This window comes from Pinus tabuliformis, chromosome 6 (assembly GCF_031772625.1).
Source record: "Pinus tabuliformis cultivar Carrire ecotype Pingquan chromosome 6, CPIR1, whole genome shotgun sequence".
NCBI lineage: Eukaryota > Viridiplantae > Streptophyta > Pinopsida > Pinales > Pinaceae > Pinus > Pinus tabuliformis.
Window position 1 is genome coordinate 386767699 of NC_142292.1, and position 17510 is coordinate 386785208.

Below are 17510 nucleotides of genomic sequence, written 5' to 3' on the forward strand. Positions count from 1 at the left end.
AGTAGTATAGGGGCTTAACTTGCCCCTCTCCTTCAAAAAGTGTTGTCCTCAACGCTTGAGTAGTTCTTGATGCTTCTATATAAAATTCTTGTCCTTCCATGTGAAATCTTCAACAGGTAAGTTCTTCCACTTAATGAGATGATTTGAAATTGATTGATTTCATAGTTGTCGACTTCTTGGTTCTGAAAATGCTTCAGGTTCCAATATGATTTTTCCTTCCTTGTCAAGTTCTGGCAATATTGTTGGAACTGGGATATTCGACAACTTTTGAATGAGTTCCCACCCTACTTCGCCATGCTTCCATTCATACCTTCCTTTGTTTATCAAATTTGGTTGGATAATTGTACCAACCACTACCATTTCTGCAACCATATATTCAATTTCACTCCTTTGGGCATATGGATATCTATAAGGCTTGACGTTTGGAGGAACACATCCTGGAATAAAATGAATAGCATGATCATGATCACAAATACATGGGAGACCCTTGGGAGTCTCAAATACCTTGAAATTATTGTCCAAGACTTTTCGTAGATTTGGAGAAATATATGATTTTGATGTGCGAAAAATTAGCGAACATAATTGTGCAATTACGCCTCGTTGTTCTTTCTTTAGAAGCTTTGTCATTCCGTCAGAGTTGATTATCTTTCCTGGTTTCCCTGTGATACCCCTTAATTCAACTTCCTTTCCTTCCAAAGAAAATTTCATAAAAAGTTCTTGAAAATTAAAAGCTATTGTACCCAAGGATTGTAGCCATTCGACTCCTAGTACAACATCAGCACCACCCATTGGAATGGAAAACATTGGGCTATTCAATACATATTCTCCCATGGATAGCTTGATATTATGGCACTTTCTAGAGCAATTTATGGTTCCTCCACTTACAACCATCACTTGACACTCTGGTGCTGGATCTAGGAAGCAATTCAAGTCCTTGGCTATATTACAATTAATAAAATTATGGGTACTACCCGAATCAATCAACACTATTACCTTTTTCTTCTTGATATGTCCTTCTATCTTTATAGTTTGAGGAGTGTTAATTCCAACGAATGCATTACAAGATATGGTTAGATTCATTTCTTCTTTCTCTGGGTTTGGTTCCTGGTGAGTATCCTTTTCTTTTGATGTTTGTTGATACTTTTATTCCTGATATTTCACTATTTGAACCTTCTTCTTCTTGATATGTCCTTCTATCTTGAGAGTTTGGAGAGTGGTAATTTCTTCCATTGCTTTACAATATATGGTCGAATTCATTTCTTGATTCTCGATGTGATCTTTCACTTCTTGAACATTTTTCTTCTTGATATGTCCTTCTATCTTGATAGTTTGAGGAGTGGTAATTCTGGCCAATGCATTACAAGATATGGTTGGATTCATTTCTTCTTTCTCGATGTGATCTTTCACTTCTTGAACCTTTTTCTTCTTGATATGTCCTTCTATCTTGAGAGTTTGAGGAGTGGTAATTCTTGCCAATGCTTTACAAGATATGGTTAGATTCATTTCTTCTTTCTCTGGGGTTGGGTCCTGGAACATATCCTCTTCTTTTGATGTTTCTTGATCCTTTTCTTCCTCCTCTTCATACTCTATGTAAAATAGTTTCTTCTCAGCACACTTATGACCTTTAGTGCATTTGCTATCACAATTTTAACATATCCCTTTTTTTCTTTTTTCTTCCAATTGTTGTGGTGTAACCCTTATAGGTTGTGGAAGGCTAGGAGAAAAAACACTTCCATTATTATAGTTGTGAGGGGTAGACTTCCTTGTTGCCATAATTTTACTTTCGACTTTGTAACAAAGCCCTTTTTCTCTTTCCAATTGTTGTGGTGTTGCTCTAAAGAAGGTGTTGCTCTTTTCATGTTCATAATGTGCCATCATTTCCTCCATGAAAATTGACCACGTAACAAGTTGTTTACGAGAACAAAGCCCTTTATACCATAAAAATTGATCTAGTTCTAAATATGAAGATGCAATACATACCTTTTGTAACAGTGGTACACCATGTAGATCAAAATATTGCTCCATTTGAAGTATCCAATTTACTAGATCCTTGCCATCAAATTTCCTTATATCGCCTTTTCTTGATTTTAGGAGCTTGATCTTGAAATGACTATAACTCTGTAATTTTGGTGCTTCCAGTTTTGAAATTGCGAGGTCTGTAGTAGCCCTCTGCGTCCTCTTTCCAATGCCACCAATATGATTAAATTTAGATTCTCCAAGAAAGAGTTATGCACAATCTCCCAAGATGACCTGATTATCTACCTTTTTAGAAGAGTGAACTTGTAAGAGGTGCCACATGTCACCTGTTTGGAATGTAATTCGGGTGTCTGCAAAAAGGCCAACTTCCTCAGATCATAGCTCCACAAATATAGCATGAAAAACTCTGAAATTCAAACTAGAGGTTGAACGCGATTTCTTCTCAAGTGGGTTTTTTTGTTCACTTCTAAAACATCGCAAAAAAAGAGTTATAGTGAAAATTCCACGATGACCTATTTGGAGTAGCGAAACCCTAGAATCAAAAGCTCTGATACCAAATGTTATGAAACCAGCTCACAAAAAGATAGAAAATATAGATCAACGCCTTAGAAATAATCCTCCTCGAGGGGGAAACCTCCCTTACAAATATAACATAATACCTATGTTTGGTGGTGGATACTATCGAGAATGGTCCACACACATCTTAATGGAACCTCTCCCCAATAGACTCTGCTCAATTGTCTCTATCTCCAAAAGAAGACTCGGTGTATTTTCCCAAAGTACAACCCTTGCATGTATCAACTTTCTCAAGCGTACCTTTGGGAAGACCGGTAGAAATTTGCGGCAATATCTTCAAAGCTCCATTATCCAAGTGGCCTAATCGCATGTGCCCCAACTTGTCGACATCCCGTCTCAACATCTTTTCCATTGATGAACTCAAAGCAACACAATCCTATACCCCTATCTTATATAGATTCTGAACTTAAATACCTATCTTCTTTACTTGACCCGTGGCTATGTGTCGAAGGAACTCCTCTCCTTTTGGAAATATCATATCATAGCCTCTATCCTCAAGCATGACAACTGATACCAAGTTCTCCGTCAGTCCGGGTACATGCATAACATTACTCAAGGTGAGTGGAGTCACATGCTCCCTCTGAAAGGTTATAGTGCCAATACTGGTAACACTATGCTTCCCATCGTCACCCATCTCGATATGCATATGGATATCCTTCTCCTCTAGGTCACTGAATAACTCTTTGTAGCCAGTCATGTGGAAAGAAGCTCCATTGTCTAAGTACCAGACACTTCCCATCATTGAAGACATCATGCATGCAATGAGGAAAAAGTCCAATTCAAATTGGGAGGCCAAATCCTCACCTGCCGCTCCTCCTGAGGACTTCTCCTTGGACTTGTTCAATGGAAAATTTGTAGCAAAGTGACCCATCTTGTGACAATGAAAGCATTTAACTTTCAGCATGTCCTTCTTCTTACCTCCATGATAAGAATCTAATTTGGAATGAGAAATTTTACCTTTCCCCTTCCTTGCCTTAATCGCTAAGGAAAAGTTCTCTTCATCATTAGTCTTTGATGAAGAACCATCCCTGGTGTTCCTCCTGATCTCATCTTGCATAAAATTCAACCAAATTTGTTCCCAATCTGGCAGCTTCTCCCGACCATTGACAGAGTCCTGATAACTATGCCAACTCTTTGGGAGTCCAAGAAGAGAAAGGCTCACCATATGGCAAATATGATTCCAACACTTCCAAGTTCATCTCGACATTGAGTGAACTTGGTCAAGGACTTTGGAATCATCTCGCCTTTCTCCATCTTTATTTTTACAAAGTTTATCCTTCAGTGTCAACTTCCTTTGATCACTGCTATTTTGATACAAGTCTGTCAATATTTTCCACATAGAATGTGGAGTTTCCTTTCCATGGAGGCTCGAGACAATGTGGTATCAAACTCCCTCAAGGATTATCTACCTTGCCTTCGCCACACACTTCTTCCATTCAGCCAAGTTCTATGCATCCATAGCTACTGGCCTGGGGACTTCTTGATCAATGAATTCCTTCAAGACATTATCTTCTAGCACAATCTCCGTCCTGTCGCTCCAGGCTATAAAATTCGATCTGCCTTCCAAGGCATACTCAAGCCTCAACCCATGGAATGCCATCTGTTGATCCTGAAGTGTGTATGCAAATTCGACTTTCACCTGTAACCCAGAAACTCAAAACTTCGAAATCTCCTCTAGACAACTGATTTTAAATCAGCAATATCTCCCTCATCTAAACTCCAATTTGGTCGATTTCTTTTTGAATTTGGGTATATTTTCCCAAGGAATCCAAATCTGCAATTTTTTTCTAAAAAATTTGCACATAAATTCTCATAAATTCTCTGAAAACTCTCGACCCAAAAAACAATATTGCTCCGATGCCATCTAGAAAAACCAGTACATTCACAAGCTCATTTAATTTACTAAAACAAGAGACAAGAATCAACTTCTTCTCTTTACAATAGAATCACATAAACCTCAAGAAAACAAATAATCAATAGAGCAAGAGAATCAAAGGCACATAACACAGTAAATATTTGGGAAAAGCCACAACTCAAAACCCCACTATTTGTTTTGTATTAATCTGGAAAATCAAGATGAAATTACAATGTTTTTTTCTCTCTAGAATAATCCCAACACTCAGCAAATTCAATCTCCAACTCATAAGCAAGTTCAAGGTCAAATCTTATCCAATTCACAAGCTCTCCAAGTCTCTATTCCAATGTGTAGTTCCTATGAAGGATGGCTTGTATTTAAAGGGGAATAAAGCCTCTGAAAATAACGCAATCCCTCAAGGATCAGTTCTTGAGTACATGCACTATCAATGCAACTCAAAAAAAGCTAAAACAAATAGTACATTGCCCCTGCACTCTAGTATCAATTGGGCCTTTCTCAGAATCAACATGCATGAGTTTCTGATAGTGGAATCTGTTATCACTGAAAATTCTAATGCCAAAATTTCAAAACCTCTCACATTAGTTTGATGCGCATAAAGCCTTTTTGTAGTTTCGCAGCGCAACATGTTTTAGGTTGCGCTACAAAATTGGGATTTGTTCGAATCCATAGCAACTGTCATGCAAATAGCTCTGGGGTGGATGCATTTTACACAAGGCATGCTCTCAAGCTCCTGCGTGTATGCTTGTCATCAGTTCTGAATCTGAAGGAGAAGTTAACAAGGCCCGCTACATGCCACTGAATTCATTTGTCATTCATCAACCTATGGAGCAGAGAGCATCTGTCAAGCCATTACGATTCAATTCCCAACCGAAACAACAGTCTTTTCATTTGGTTTGACTGTTCAGGAGTGGAATACAGATACATCAGTTGCAGGAGCTGGGGAGAAGTTGGCTAATGGTTCAAGTGATTCATCTTGGAAACTTAACAAGTTTGATAAGAAGATTGAAGCATCATCTGCAAAAATGTATTTCCACTATTATGGGCAACTTCTTCACCAGCAGAACATGTTGCAAGATTATGTGCGGACAGGGTCATATTATGCCGTAGTCATAGAAAACCGTATAGATTTTCATGGCCTAGCATGATTGGTTTGATGTTTTATTCAATGGAAGTGCTGTACAAAGATGGTTACAACATGTGCACGCAAAAGCCTCCGCAGGATTATTCGCAGCAACTCTATGACAGATACAGGGAGTCTTTTGAAGAGTACATTACTTTGATGGTACTACCTGCATTGAGGGAGAAACATGATGAGTTTATGTTGAGAGAACTTGTAAAGCGATGGGGAAATCACAAAATAATGGTTCGGTGGCTTTCACGTTTCTTTAATTACTTGGATCGTTACTTCATTGCAAGGCGTTCTCTTCCTGCACTAAATGAAGTTGGTCTCATGTGCTTCCGTGATCTGGTTTACCAAGAAATTAAGAATAATGTAAGGGATGTTGTGATTACTCTGATTGACAGGGAACGCGAAGGAGAGCAAATTGATCGAGCTTTGCTGAAAAATGTTCTGGGCATCTTTGTGGAGATTGGGATGGGTAACATGGATGCTTATGAGAATGACTTTGAGTCAGCGATGTTGGATGACACTGCTTCTTACTATTCTCGAAAGGCTGCATCATGGATTTTAGAAGATTCTTGTCCGGATTATATGCTTAAGGCGGAGGAGTGTCTGAAACGAGAAAAAGAAAGAGTTTCCCATTATTTACATTCCAGCAGTGAACAAAAGTTGCTGGAAAAAGTACAAAATGAACTGCTTTCCCAGTATGAGAGTCAACTTCTGGAGAAGGAGCATTCAGGGTGCCATGCCTTGCTAAGAGATGACAAGGTAGATGATCTTTCAAGGATGTATAGGTTGTTTTGTAGGATACCTAAAGGCTTGGAACCTGTGGCTCAAATTTTCAAACAACATGTTACTGGTGAGGGTACATCATTAGTCAAGCATGCAGAAGATGCGGCAAGCAATAAAAAGCTGACTACTGCACCTGGAGCTCCAACTACACACTGGTATTGCAACGAAGACAGTGAGCCCAGATGTTTATGTGTTTGATTACAGCAAGCATCCATCAAAAGCTCCTCAAGACCCCAGACAGTCATGGGATGGTGGTGTATCTGGTCAGAGGTTTAGTAATGCAGATGTAGAGGGAGGTAAATTCCTTTCCCGTGATTATCTTGAGTCTTCTGATAATCATCTTTCTAGATCTCAATTATGGCAACGAGCAGAGGTAACAGGCAATGCATCCATTAGTCAACCAGTGAGGTACCTTATTGAACTGTTTCGAAGGGCTGGCCTTAAGGATAATTGAGTATTCAAGCTTACAACATCAATCTTCACGAAGTAAAGCGTTGGATGCATTTAGGGCAGGAGATGTTGAAGTGCTAGTTGCTTCTGATGCAATGACCCGTGGGATGGATGTGGAAGGTGTGATGAATGTTGTCAACTATGACATGCCTTCATATGCAAAGACATACGTTCACCGTGCTGGTCGTATTGCCCGGGCAGGGCGATCAGGAAGCTGTTTCACCTTATTGCGAAGAGAGGAGGTTAAACGTTTCAGAAAGCTACTTGAAAAAGCTGATAATAATAAATCTAGCAACTACAGGTTACCTGTAGATTCAATAGAAAAACTTCATCCCTCGTATTCTGCAGCATTGGAGAAGTTGAAAGAAATTGTAAAATGTGAAACAACTGGACAACACCAGAGTTCCTCAAAATTGGTGGTGGCAAGTAAAACTGAAGAATGGATTGAGACTGAAACTTGAAACAAGAATGTGATTATTGAGTCCACAATTTTCCTGGGCCCACTGCAAGGAATCTAATGCCACTTGTTGCATTCGGCAGGATGAATTCATTATTTCCAGAATGTCTCTTGTCTATGTTTAGGAAAGTAAATTTCTGTGCTTGTAACTAACAGGTTTTCTTATGATTTCTCAAGGGCTGACAAAGCCAGGCCCGTTAAATTAAGCTGGAAATATGGAGGGATGTAAATGACTTTCCTCCAAGTGATATCGTGGTTTTATCACCAGATAATCTTGAGGGAAAACCAGTTGTCTTGAAGTGTGTAAAATTCCAGAATATTCGCAGTTTGAGCATCTTTATAGAGGACAATCAGGGCGGTGCCGACGTTACACAAATTCAGAAGCTTGTCCTATATGGGAGCATCGGTGCTCACCGTGCTATTCTAGCTGCTAGATCACCTGTCTTTGAAAATTGGTTTGCTCATGACTTGAAGGAAAAGGAATCATCGACAATTAATATCGATGACATATCTATTGATGCATGCAAGGCTGTTTTGAGCTATATATATATATATATATATATATATATATATATATATATATATATATATATATATATATATATATGGATGTCTTACTCCTAATGAGTTTTACACACACAGGTTGGCTCTGCTTCGAGCAACAGATAAATATGACATCAGTGATTTGAAGGATGCATGAAAAGAAAACCTGCTCAGCGATATCAACTGTAAAAATGTCCTTGACAGGCTCCAAGGTGCATCATTGTATCGGTTGCCAAAGTCTTTTAGAAGTCTGGATGTTTGAAAAAGTATTGCGAATGTTTCCAAGCAAATATTTTATGCTCAGAAAATTGCAAATGCATGGATTGTAAGAACTATGAAGCCAGAGAGAGGAATTGCGGGCACGGTTTCCTGGTATACCTGGAGATTTGGTTAACTCTTTCTTGTATGTTGCAGAAGAGGTTAGAGGTATTCTTGCACAGCTGGGTTATGCGAAGTTGGAGGATATTATTGGAAGAACAGATTTGCTAAGACCAAGGCGCATATCCCTCATGAAGAATTAACAACTGGATATCAGTTATCTGCTTTCTAGTGTTGAACGACCAAAATGGAGCAGCACATCAAGGACCGACAAACAGGGGCCTATGTTTCAGGGTAACGGAAAAGATGTGTCATTGAAGACAAACATGGAGCATTAAAGGTCCATCACAGCTATCTCAGCCAAACTCCAGATGTCAAAGAACGAAGAGAAGCCATCATGAATATAATATAGAGTTAGAGTCATAGTAGATTTAGAACTCCTAAAAACTACAATCAGCACTTTGTTGCATTTATTAGTTAGTTAAAGGTTAATAGGTGTCATTAGAGGTAATTATCAAGCTCCCCTCATGCTGGAGGAGGAAGCTCGAATCAGTTAGAATAAACACTCTATATATAGCTGAAACAACAAGGTTATGAGGGTTGGAAATTTGATGAACAGAGCATTGTTTTGGCTTATGTAAAGACAGAGTTTTCAGTAATCTAATTTGAGCTTCTTTACTTCTCAGGATTCATGAGGGATTTCTATATTCAGAATGTATGATTTTATCTTTTCCTTTATGTCTTTTTACAGTCGCATTGGTGTACAATCACTCAGAATTCACTGATTGTGCTCTGACTTCCTGTGTGCACTTATGAGTTGTGGTTCCATATGTGTGTTGTGTTCTGAACATTTAAATGCTAAGTGCCCTGACTTCCATGTAAAGGCAGCATCATTATTTACTGAGTTGTTGTTGACTCCATAGGCCCAATGGAAACTTGTTTAATGTTTTTCCAGCCTTCATATTTGTCAATATTATTCCACAAGAGTTAGCCATCTTATTAATAGTCAAAATCAATAACCCTTTGAGAGAGCCCTCTCAGGCTAAGGAGGCTAAGCCTTAGTCAAAATATTGGTTTGAAACAGTTACTTGAAGTCTTCCTGGTTTGTAGCCTTCCAGGGCTTGATTTTGAGATAACAGAATCTTCAATTAGCTAGAGTAGCACTAATTAGGTCACTCGTGTCCCAACTGACTGTTTACTCACTATTAGTTCCTGAAACTAATTGGAACTAATTTAACTGGACTTAACTCAACAAACCGAGTTAACTAATTACAACTCGTTCATAACTCATCCATAACTCCTATAAGTTAGGAAGAACATATACATGTCTTCTAAAAGGCTTCCAATTTGAATTTCCTAAATTAATTAAGTTAATTAAACTTAACTAATTATTTTCAAATTGTTATGAGAAAAGAATTCTATTTTAATTCACAGTGTAATTCAAGGACAAATTAAACTGGAATTTCTTATTTCCATTTCTCAACACAATAGTGCTCCAATAAAACTCTAAGTGTCCAAGAGTATGAGATAGAGAAAATAGAATGAGAGCTCCATAACTGAACTGAAAAAAAAAAGCCTACACTGACCAAGCCTGAGCAAAAAGCTTTCCAACTAATCCTGAGAAACCTTTTTATCAATGAGGCCTCTATTTTCTTAATTTTCCATTATTTTCCTTCAATTTCCTCCTTACATGCAACCTCTAACCTTTCACCTTCCTTTCTACTAATTTCCATTATTTTCATAAATAAATGTGCCAAAAATGTCATTTTTCCTTTCGAAAGCCTTTGCCATTACATTTGCCAATTTCCTTCGCCATAATAATCAAAATGAATACCCACTAGGGATTTTTTCCCAACATTCAGCTTGGATACGTGTCCCATGAGTCATGACTGTGGTCTTCTAATTTTTTTTTACAAGGATTTTTTTTAACCAAGGTTGTTACAAAAAGATATTCCTAAGCCTCCAACAACAGATGCTCAAGATCTGGAAAACTGGAAGAAATGTGTTGCAAAGGCGAGAAGGATCATACTAGAAGGAGTTCGAGATAATATTGTCTCGTACCTCCATGACATGGATACACCATATGCAATGTGGCAAGCCTTAATCGACTTTTAGAACAATAATGACTGCAGGAAGTTGGCACTTAAGGACAAGCTTCGGAAGATCAAGACTGAGTAGGGCAACACAATACCAAAATAATTGAGCAGGTTCATCCAATGTCGGGATGAGTTTGGGAGCATTGGTATTACAGTTTCTGAACATGATTTGGTCATCCTAACACATTAAGGCCTTCCCAAGAGCTGGCACAAATACCAGGATTTGGTAAACAGGAGAGAGCATCTACTAAAGTGGGAGTGTTTATGGTCCGATTTGGTGCAAGAAGAGATAAGGCAAAGCACCAATGATGGAACCTAATCCAAGCATGATGATGAGGATAATTGAGCCTTAGATGGAAATGCAAAGAAAGGGAAAGGATAGAAATTCCAATCCAAAGGAGATTCCAGTTAAGGCGGCAAGAAGAAGGACTTGTCTATAACAACCCTGGTGAAAATTTCATGTAATAAAAGTTAAAAAAGGAAAAATAATACCACGGTTAAGGGACACGTATTCCAAGTTGAATGTTGGGCAAAGATATCCTATTGGGCATCACTGGATGTGTGTTTATGGCTAGGAAAAATTGGCAAAGGCATTAAAAGGCAAGAAGGCATTTTTGGCACATTTATTTACGAAAATAAAGGAAATTAGGAGAAAAGGAAGGTAAAAGGTGACAGGTTGCATGTGAGGAGGAAATTGAAGGAAAATAATGGAAAATGAACAAATTAGAGGCCTCATGCATAAAAAGGATTCTAAGGACCAGTTGATGGCTTTTGTCAGTTCAACCTTTTGTCAATTCAAGTTTGGAGCTCTCTCTCATTATTCACTCTCTCTCTCACTCTTGGTCACTTATAGTTTTCTTGGTGCACTCGAGTTTTTGGAGCAAAGGAAGGAAAAGAAAGAAAAGGAGAGGAAAGGAAAGCAAGGATCAAGGAAAGGAAAGTAGGATCAAGCAACTTCAATAGGAATACTTGCAGGTAACCTTTTGCATGTGTGATTTCCTAGTTGGTTTCGAGATGCATGGATTTGCATGTTGGTGTATGGTTCTCTTGGTCTTAGTGGCATGGTTTTGTTGGGTTATGATAGTGGTTTTCAACCTAGCCTTGCTTTTTTCCAGATGACATGGTATGTTGGGATGTTTATCTCATTTTTTGGAACTTTGGGTTTCCGAAGGGATTTCAGAATCTAGGGTGAAGGTGGTCTCAAGTTTCATTCCCAAAGTCCTAGGAATCCCTTAATCGGTTTTGGCGGGATACACGGTAAACCCAGAGGGAGTAGTTTCAGTCTAGGGCCTAGTGATCCGGGTTTGGATTGCACTAAATATTGATAGAAAAGGAGACAAAAAATTCCTCAAGGACAGTGATGGATTCCAAATGGCATTCCAAGTTCAATTCGGTTGTGATAAGAGCATCGATCTTGGTGTGATCACGGTTTGATGAGGGTGGAGGTGGTTCAACCTCTGGATTCCCTTGATTATTCTTAGATTGGTTGTTCTATGAGATCCCACATTCATGCTGGGAATATGGCACGGGGGTGATTGGCTGAAAGAGAGACTTGGTTTAGCCATGTCTATGGTCGAGTGGTACGTGAAAGTCTCGAACCTGGTCAGATTTTCCTATGATTAATAAAAGCTAAGTTCTCTTACTTTTGCACTAAGTTATATGTGGATTTATTGGCTGTCATATCTCTGATATTTACATGGTTTAATGTTGTTTATAAGCATGGTTGTGTGTGTTATGAAACCAGCTCAAGAAAAGATAGAAAAGATAGATCAACGCCTTAGAATTCAGCCTCTTCGAGGGGGCAACCTCCTTTACATTACATAAATGAACAATTCTTGGATGATACAAATGAAAAAACCTCCTTTCTATATATAGGAGTCTAAGGAGTCACAATATAATCCAGCCGACCTAACAATAATAATATAAAGCCACAAAAATAACAATAGAGGGATTCTATGGGGCACATAAATAACAATATGGGAGTAATAGGGGCACAACAATATAAATAAGGGGTATAACTACAATAGTAATGGGGTAATCACAATAATAACAATAGAGGGGTATGCCCCTCTCCTTCAAAAAAAGTGTTGTCCTCAACGCTTGAGTAGTTCTGGATACTTCTGCATAAAATTCTCATCCTCCCATGTGGAATCTTCAGCGGATAAGTTCTTCCACTTGATAAGATACTCTGAAATTGATCGATTTCGTAGCTGTCGAGTTCTTGTTTCTGTGACTGCTTCCGGTTCCAATATAATTTTTCCTTCCTCATCAAGTTCTGGCAATATTGTTTGAATTGGGAGCTTGTCACCTATAACCTTCTTTAAACATGAAACATGGAAAACTGGGTGCAATCGAGAAGCTGCAGGAAGCTCCAATTTGTATGCCATAGTACCAATCTTTTGCAACACCTTGTACGGACCATAATACTTTGGTGATAATTTATTATCCTTCTTAGCTTGCTTTAGGGACATTTGCTTATATGGTTGTAGCCGTAGGAATACCCAATCACCTACATCAAAACTTCTTTCACTGCGATGTTGATCTGCCTGTTGTTTCATTCTATTTTGTGCCAACACGAGGTTATCCTTTAAGAGTTGGAGGACTTGTTGTTGATGTTCGATGTGATGTTCCACTGCCTGAACCTTAGAATTTTCTCTTAAATATGATGTGATGGATGGTGGTTGATACCCATAAAGTGCCATAAATGGGGTCATTTTTGTTGCTGTATGGAAGGAAGTGTTATACCACCATTCAGCCAGAGGCAACCATTTGACCCATTGTGTCTGTTTATCAGATACAAAGCAACGAAGATATCCTTCCAAACATTTGTTTACTATCTCAGTTTGCCCATCAGATTGAGGATGATAAGATGAGCTATGAGCTAACTGAGTACCAAGACAAGAAAATAATTCTGTCCAAAAATTTCCAGTGAAAATGGGATCTCTGTCACTTACAATAATCTTTGGGTTTCCATGTAGCTTTTGAACTGTTTCCATAAATGCAGTAGAAACTGTACTGGCTTTAAATGGATGTGATAATGCACAAAAGTGTGCATACTTGGTAAGTCTGTCAACTACCACCATGATGACACTCTTTCCCTCAGACTTGGGTAAACCTGTGATAAAATCCATTGAAACCTCCTCCCAACGTTGGCTTGGAATGGATAAAGGTTGTAATAGACCCGGTGTCTTAATTGTTTCAACTTTATTTTGCTGGCAAACCAAACATTCCGCCACAAACTTTTGAATATCTGATTTAAGGCCATCCCAAAAAAATTCCTTCTTAACCCTGTGGTAAGTTTTTAAAAATCCTGAGTGCCCTCCTAAGGGAGAAGTGTGCAATTCCATAAGAATCTTTTGTTTTAGCTGGGAATTCTTACAGAGGTATAAGCGATCTTTGTACCATAACGAATCATTTTGCCAGCTAAATGTATCAGAAGTACTGGAATCTTGTTGTAGCTTTCGAATAAGTGCCCACACTTCTTCGTCATTCTTCCATTCCTCCCTTGCTTCGTTTATCCAATCTGGTTGGATAATAGAAATGGCACACAACAATGCTTCCACATCCTCATCCTTTCTTGAGAGTGCATCTGCCACCACATTTTGCTTCCCTTTTTTGTAGATGATTTCAAAGTCATAACCCAACATCTTTGTGACCCACTTTTGTTGCTCTTCAGAGGATAATCTTTGTTCTAAAAAGTATTTAAGGCTATCATGATCCGTTTTTACCTTGAAGTGTCTTCCCATTAGGTAGGGTCGCCATTTCTTAAGTGCATGGAGTATTGCCAACATTTCCTTCTCATAAATAGCTTTGCTTAAAAACTTTCCCTTGATTGGACGACTTTCAAAAGCAATGGGTCTTTCATCTTGCATTAGAACAGCACCAATTCCATTTCCTGAAGCATCACATTCCACAATAAAGGTTTTTGTGAAGTCCGGTGTAGCTAAGACCGGTGCTTGGCACATTGCCTCTTTAAGATGTTCAAAGGCCTTTGTTGCTTCCGGAGTCCATGAAAATGAATCTTTCTTCAATAATGTTGTTAGAGGTGCTGCTATTCTCCCATAATTCTTAACAAACTTGCGATAATACCCTGTCAACCCAAGAAATCCTCGCAGATGCTTTATGGATGTGGGGATTTTCCATTCCTTAATGGCTTTAATTTTGCTAGGGTCTACCTTAACTCCTTCATGAGATACAATATGACCCAAATATTCCACCTCCTGGACTCCAAAGAAACATTTGGATCTTTTTGCATATAATTGTTTCTCCTCCAATAGTTGTAGCACCCTGTCAACATGTTCAACATGATCCTTCCAAGACTTGTTGTAGATTAGTATATCATCAAAAAATACTAACACAAATTTTCTAAGGAATGGTTTGAAAATTGAATTCATCAAACCTTGAAATGTTGAAGGTGCATTGGTAAGGCCAAAAGGCATGACCAAAAATTCATAATGACCCTCATGAGTTCTAAATGCCGTTTTTGGAATGTCTTCAATCTTCATTCTGATTTGATGATATCCCGAACGAAGATCCAACTTGGTGAAGTAAATTGATCCATGCAATTCATCCAGTAATTCATCAATAACAGGAATGGGGAACTTATCTTTAATAGTGAGCTTGTTGAGCTCCCTATAATCTGGACACATGCGCCATGATCCATCCTTCTTGTGCACCAATACTACTGGAGCTGAGAAAGAACTTTGACTCGGTTGAATTATACCAGCCTCTAGCATTTCTGCAACCATACGTTCAATTTCACTCTTTTGGACATAGGGATATCTGTACGGCCTGATGTTTGGAGGAACACTTCCTGGAATCAGATGAATAGCATGATCATGATCACGCATAGGTGGGAGACCCTTGGGAGTCTCAAATACCTTGGAATGATTGTCCAAGACTTTTTGGAGATCTGGAGAAATAGATGATTCCAATGTGGAAACATCTAGCGAACATAATTGTGCAATTACACCTCTTTGCTCCTTTTTTAGAAGCTTTGTCATACCATTAGAGCTGATTATCTTTCCTGGTTTCCCTGCAATACCCCTTAATTCAACTTCCTTTCCTTCCGTAGAAAATTTGATGAAAAGTTCTTGAAAATTAAAAGCTATTGTACCCAAGGATTGTAGCCATTGGACTCCTAGTACAACATCAGCACCTCCCATTGGAATGGAAAGCATTGGGCTAGTCAATACATATTCTCCCATGGATAGCTTGATATTATGGCACTTTCCAGAGAAATTTATTGTTCCTCCATTTGCAATCATCACTTGACACTCTGGTGCTGGATATAGGAAGCAATTCAATTCTTTTGCTACCCTACAATGAATAAAATTGTGGGTGCTTCCTGAATCAATCAACACTATTACCTTTTTCTTCTTGATTTGTCCTTCTATCTTGATGGTTTGAGGAGTGGTAATTCCCGCCAATGCATTACAAGATATGGTCGGATTTATTTGTTCTTCATCTAGGCTTTGTTCCTGGAGTATATCTTCTTCTTTTGACCTTTCTTGCTCCTTTTCTTCTTCCTCTTCACAATCTATGTAGAATAATTTCTTCTCAGCACACTTATGACCTTTAGTGTATTTGCTATCACAACTGTAACAAAGCCCTTTTGCTCTTTTTTCTTCCAATTGTTGTGGTGTCAACCTTATAGGTTGTGGAAGACTAGGGGCAACAACACTTCCGTCTTTATAGTTGTGAGTGGTATGCTTCCTGGTTGCCATAATTTTGCTTTCCATTTTTCTTGCTAACCTGAATGCCTTCTCTAATGAATCAGGTTCCCAAAGGCGAACATCATGTTGGATATTATCCTTTAAAGACCCTATGAACACATCAATCCTATGCTCCTCTGGAATATCTTTTACCCTTATGTTCAATTTTTGGAACTCCTCAATGTGCTCCATTACTGAACCCTTTTGTTTGAGACTTATCAATTGGCTAAAAAAAGTGTTGCTTTTTGTATCTTCATAATGTGCTATCAATTCTTTCGTAAAAATTGCCCAAGTGATAATTTTTTTACGAGAGCAAAGCCATTGATACCATACAAACTGATTTGGTTCCAAATATACAGTTGTCATACGTACCTTTTGTGTGTTTTGCACATTATTAAGATCGAAGAATTGCTCCATCTGTTATATCCATGTAGCGGGATCCTTTCCATCAAACTTCCTCATATCGATTTTTGGAATATGGTGATTCTTTAATCCAACATTAGCATCTATGGCATCATGATTAACATTTCTTTTGTTCTCATCATGAGTTTCCTTTACTACCTTTTCACCATTAGTGACCCTTTCTTGTAGCAACTTCTTCAATTCTTCCATATCTGTCTTCAAATCTATCTTCAAATCTGCCATGTCTCTCTTCAAATATGTCTTCGAATCATCCATATTAGCTTCCATGCCCTTTATCTTATATTCCATGCCACTTATCTTAGCTTCTGTTAGCTTTTGTGAGCGTGACATTTGTTGCACTTGTTCTTGTAATTTTGATATATCATGTAGCATTTCTTCTTCTTCTTCATGAGTCATGCTAGAGCTTTCAGGTTCCTTACTAGGTGTTTGCATTTTCTTTCCTCGGGGCATCAGTTACCGATAATAATTCTTTACTATGCCCTTTGAATTCCGTTAAACCAAGCTTACACAAAAATTTAAAAAAAAAACTACACACCTTTTTTCACTTTATAGAAGCCTGATATTGAATCTGATGTATCTCTGTAATTTCAGATCATCCAGTTCTGAAATTTCTACCTGTAGTAGCCTTTTGCGTCCTCTTTCCAATGCCACAAGTCTGAGCCAAATTGGATTCTCCAAGGAAGAGTTATGTGAAATCTCCCACAGTGACTTTCTTTTAGCCTGGTTCAGTAGAGAGAACTTGTACGACGTGCCACGAGTCACTGTTTCAACCTTTGAATCTAAAACACACATATAAGAAACTAAAGTCTGTCATCTTTTTGTAACTTTTTATGAAATTTCAATCCGATCCTCAGAGACAGAGTTATGACGATTTTCCCCAGGTCACCTGTTTTGAATGTAATTCAGGAGTCTGCAAAAAGGCCAATTTCCTTAGATCATATCTCCGAAAATATCGCGCGAAAAGCTCTAAACTTCGGACCCAAGGTTTAACGCCAATTCTTCTCAAATGGGTTTTTTTTCGACTTCTGAAATGTCACAGAGAAAAAGTTATAGCGAAAATACCACGATGACTTGTTTGGAGCAGCGAAACCCTAGAATCCAAAGCTCTGATACCAAATGTTATGAAACCAGCTCAAGAAAAGATAGAAAAGATAGATCAACGCCTTAG

At 38.4% G+C, this 17510-nt stretch overlaps 1 pseudogene; it reads left to right on the forward strand.

Moving 5' to 3' along the window:
• Positions 1-5594: 5594 nt before the first annotated feature.
• On the forward strand, positions 5595-7252 carry LOC149258945 (cullin-1 pseudogene; annotated as a pseudogene).
• The last annotated feature ends 10258 nt before the right edge of the window (positions 7253-17510 follow it).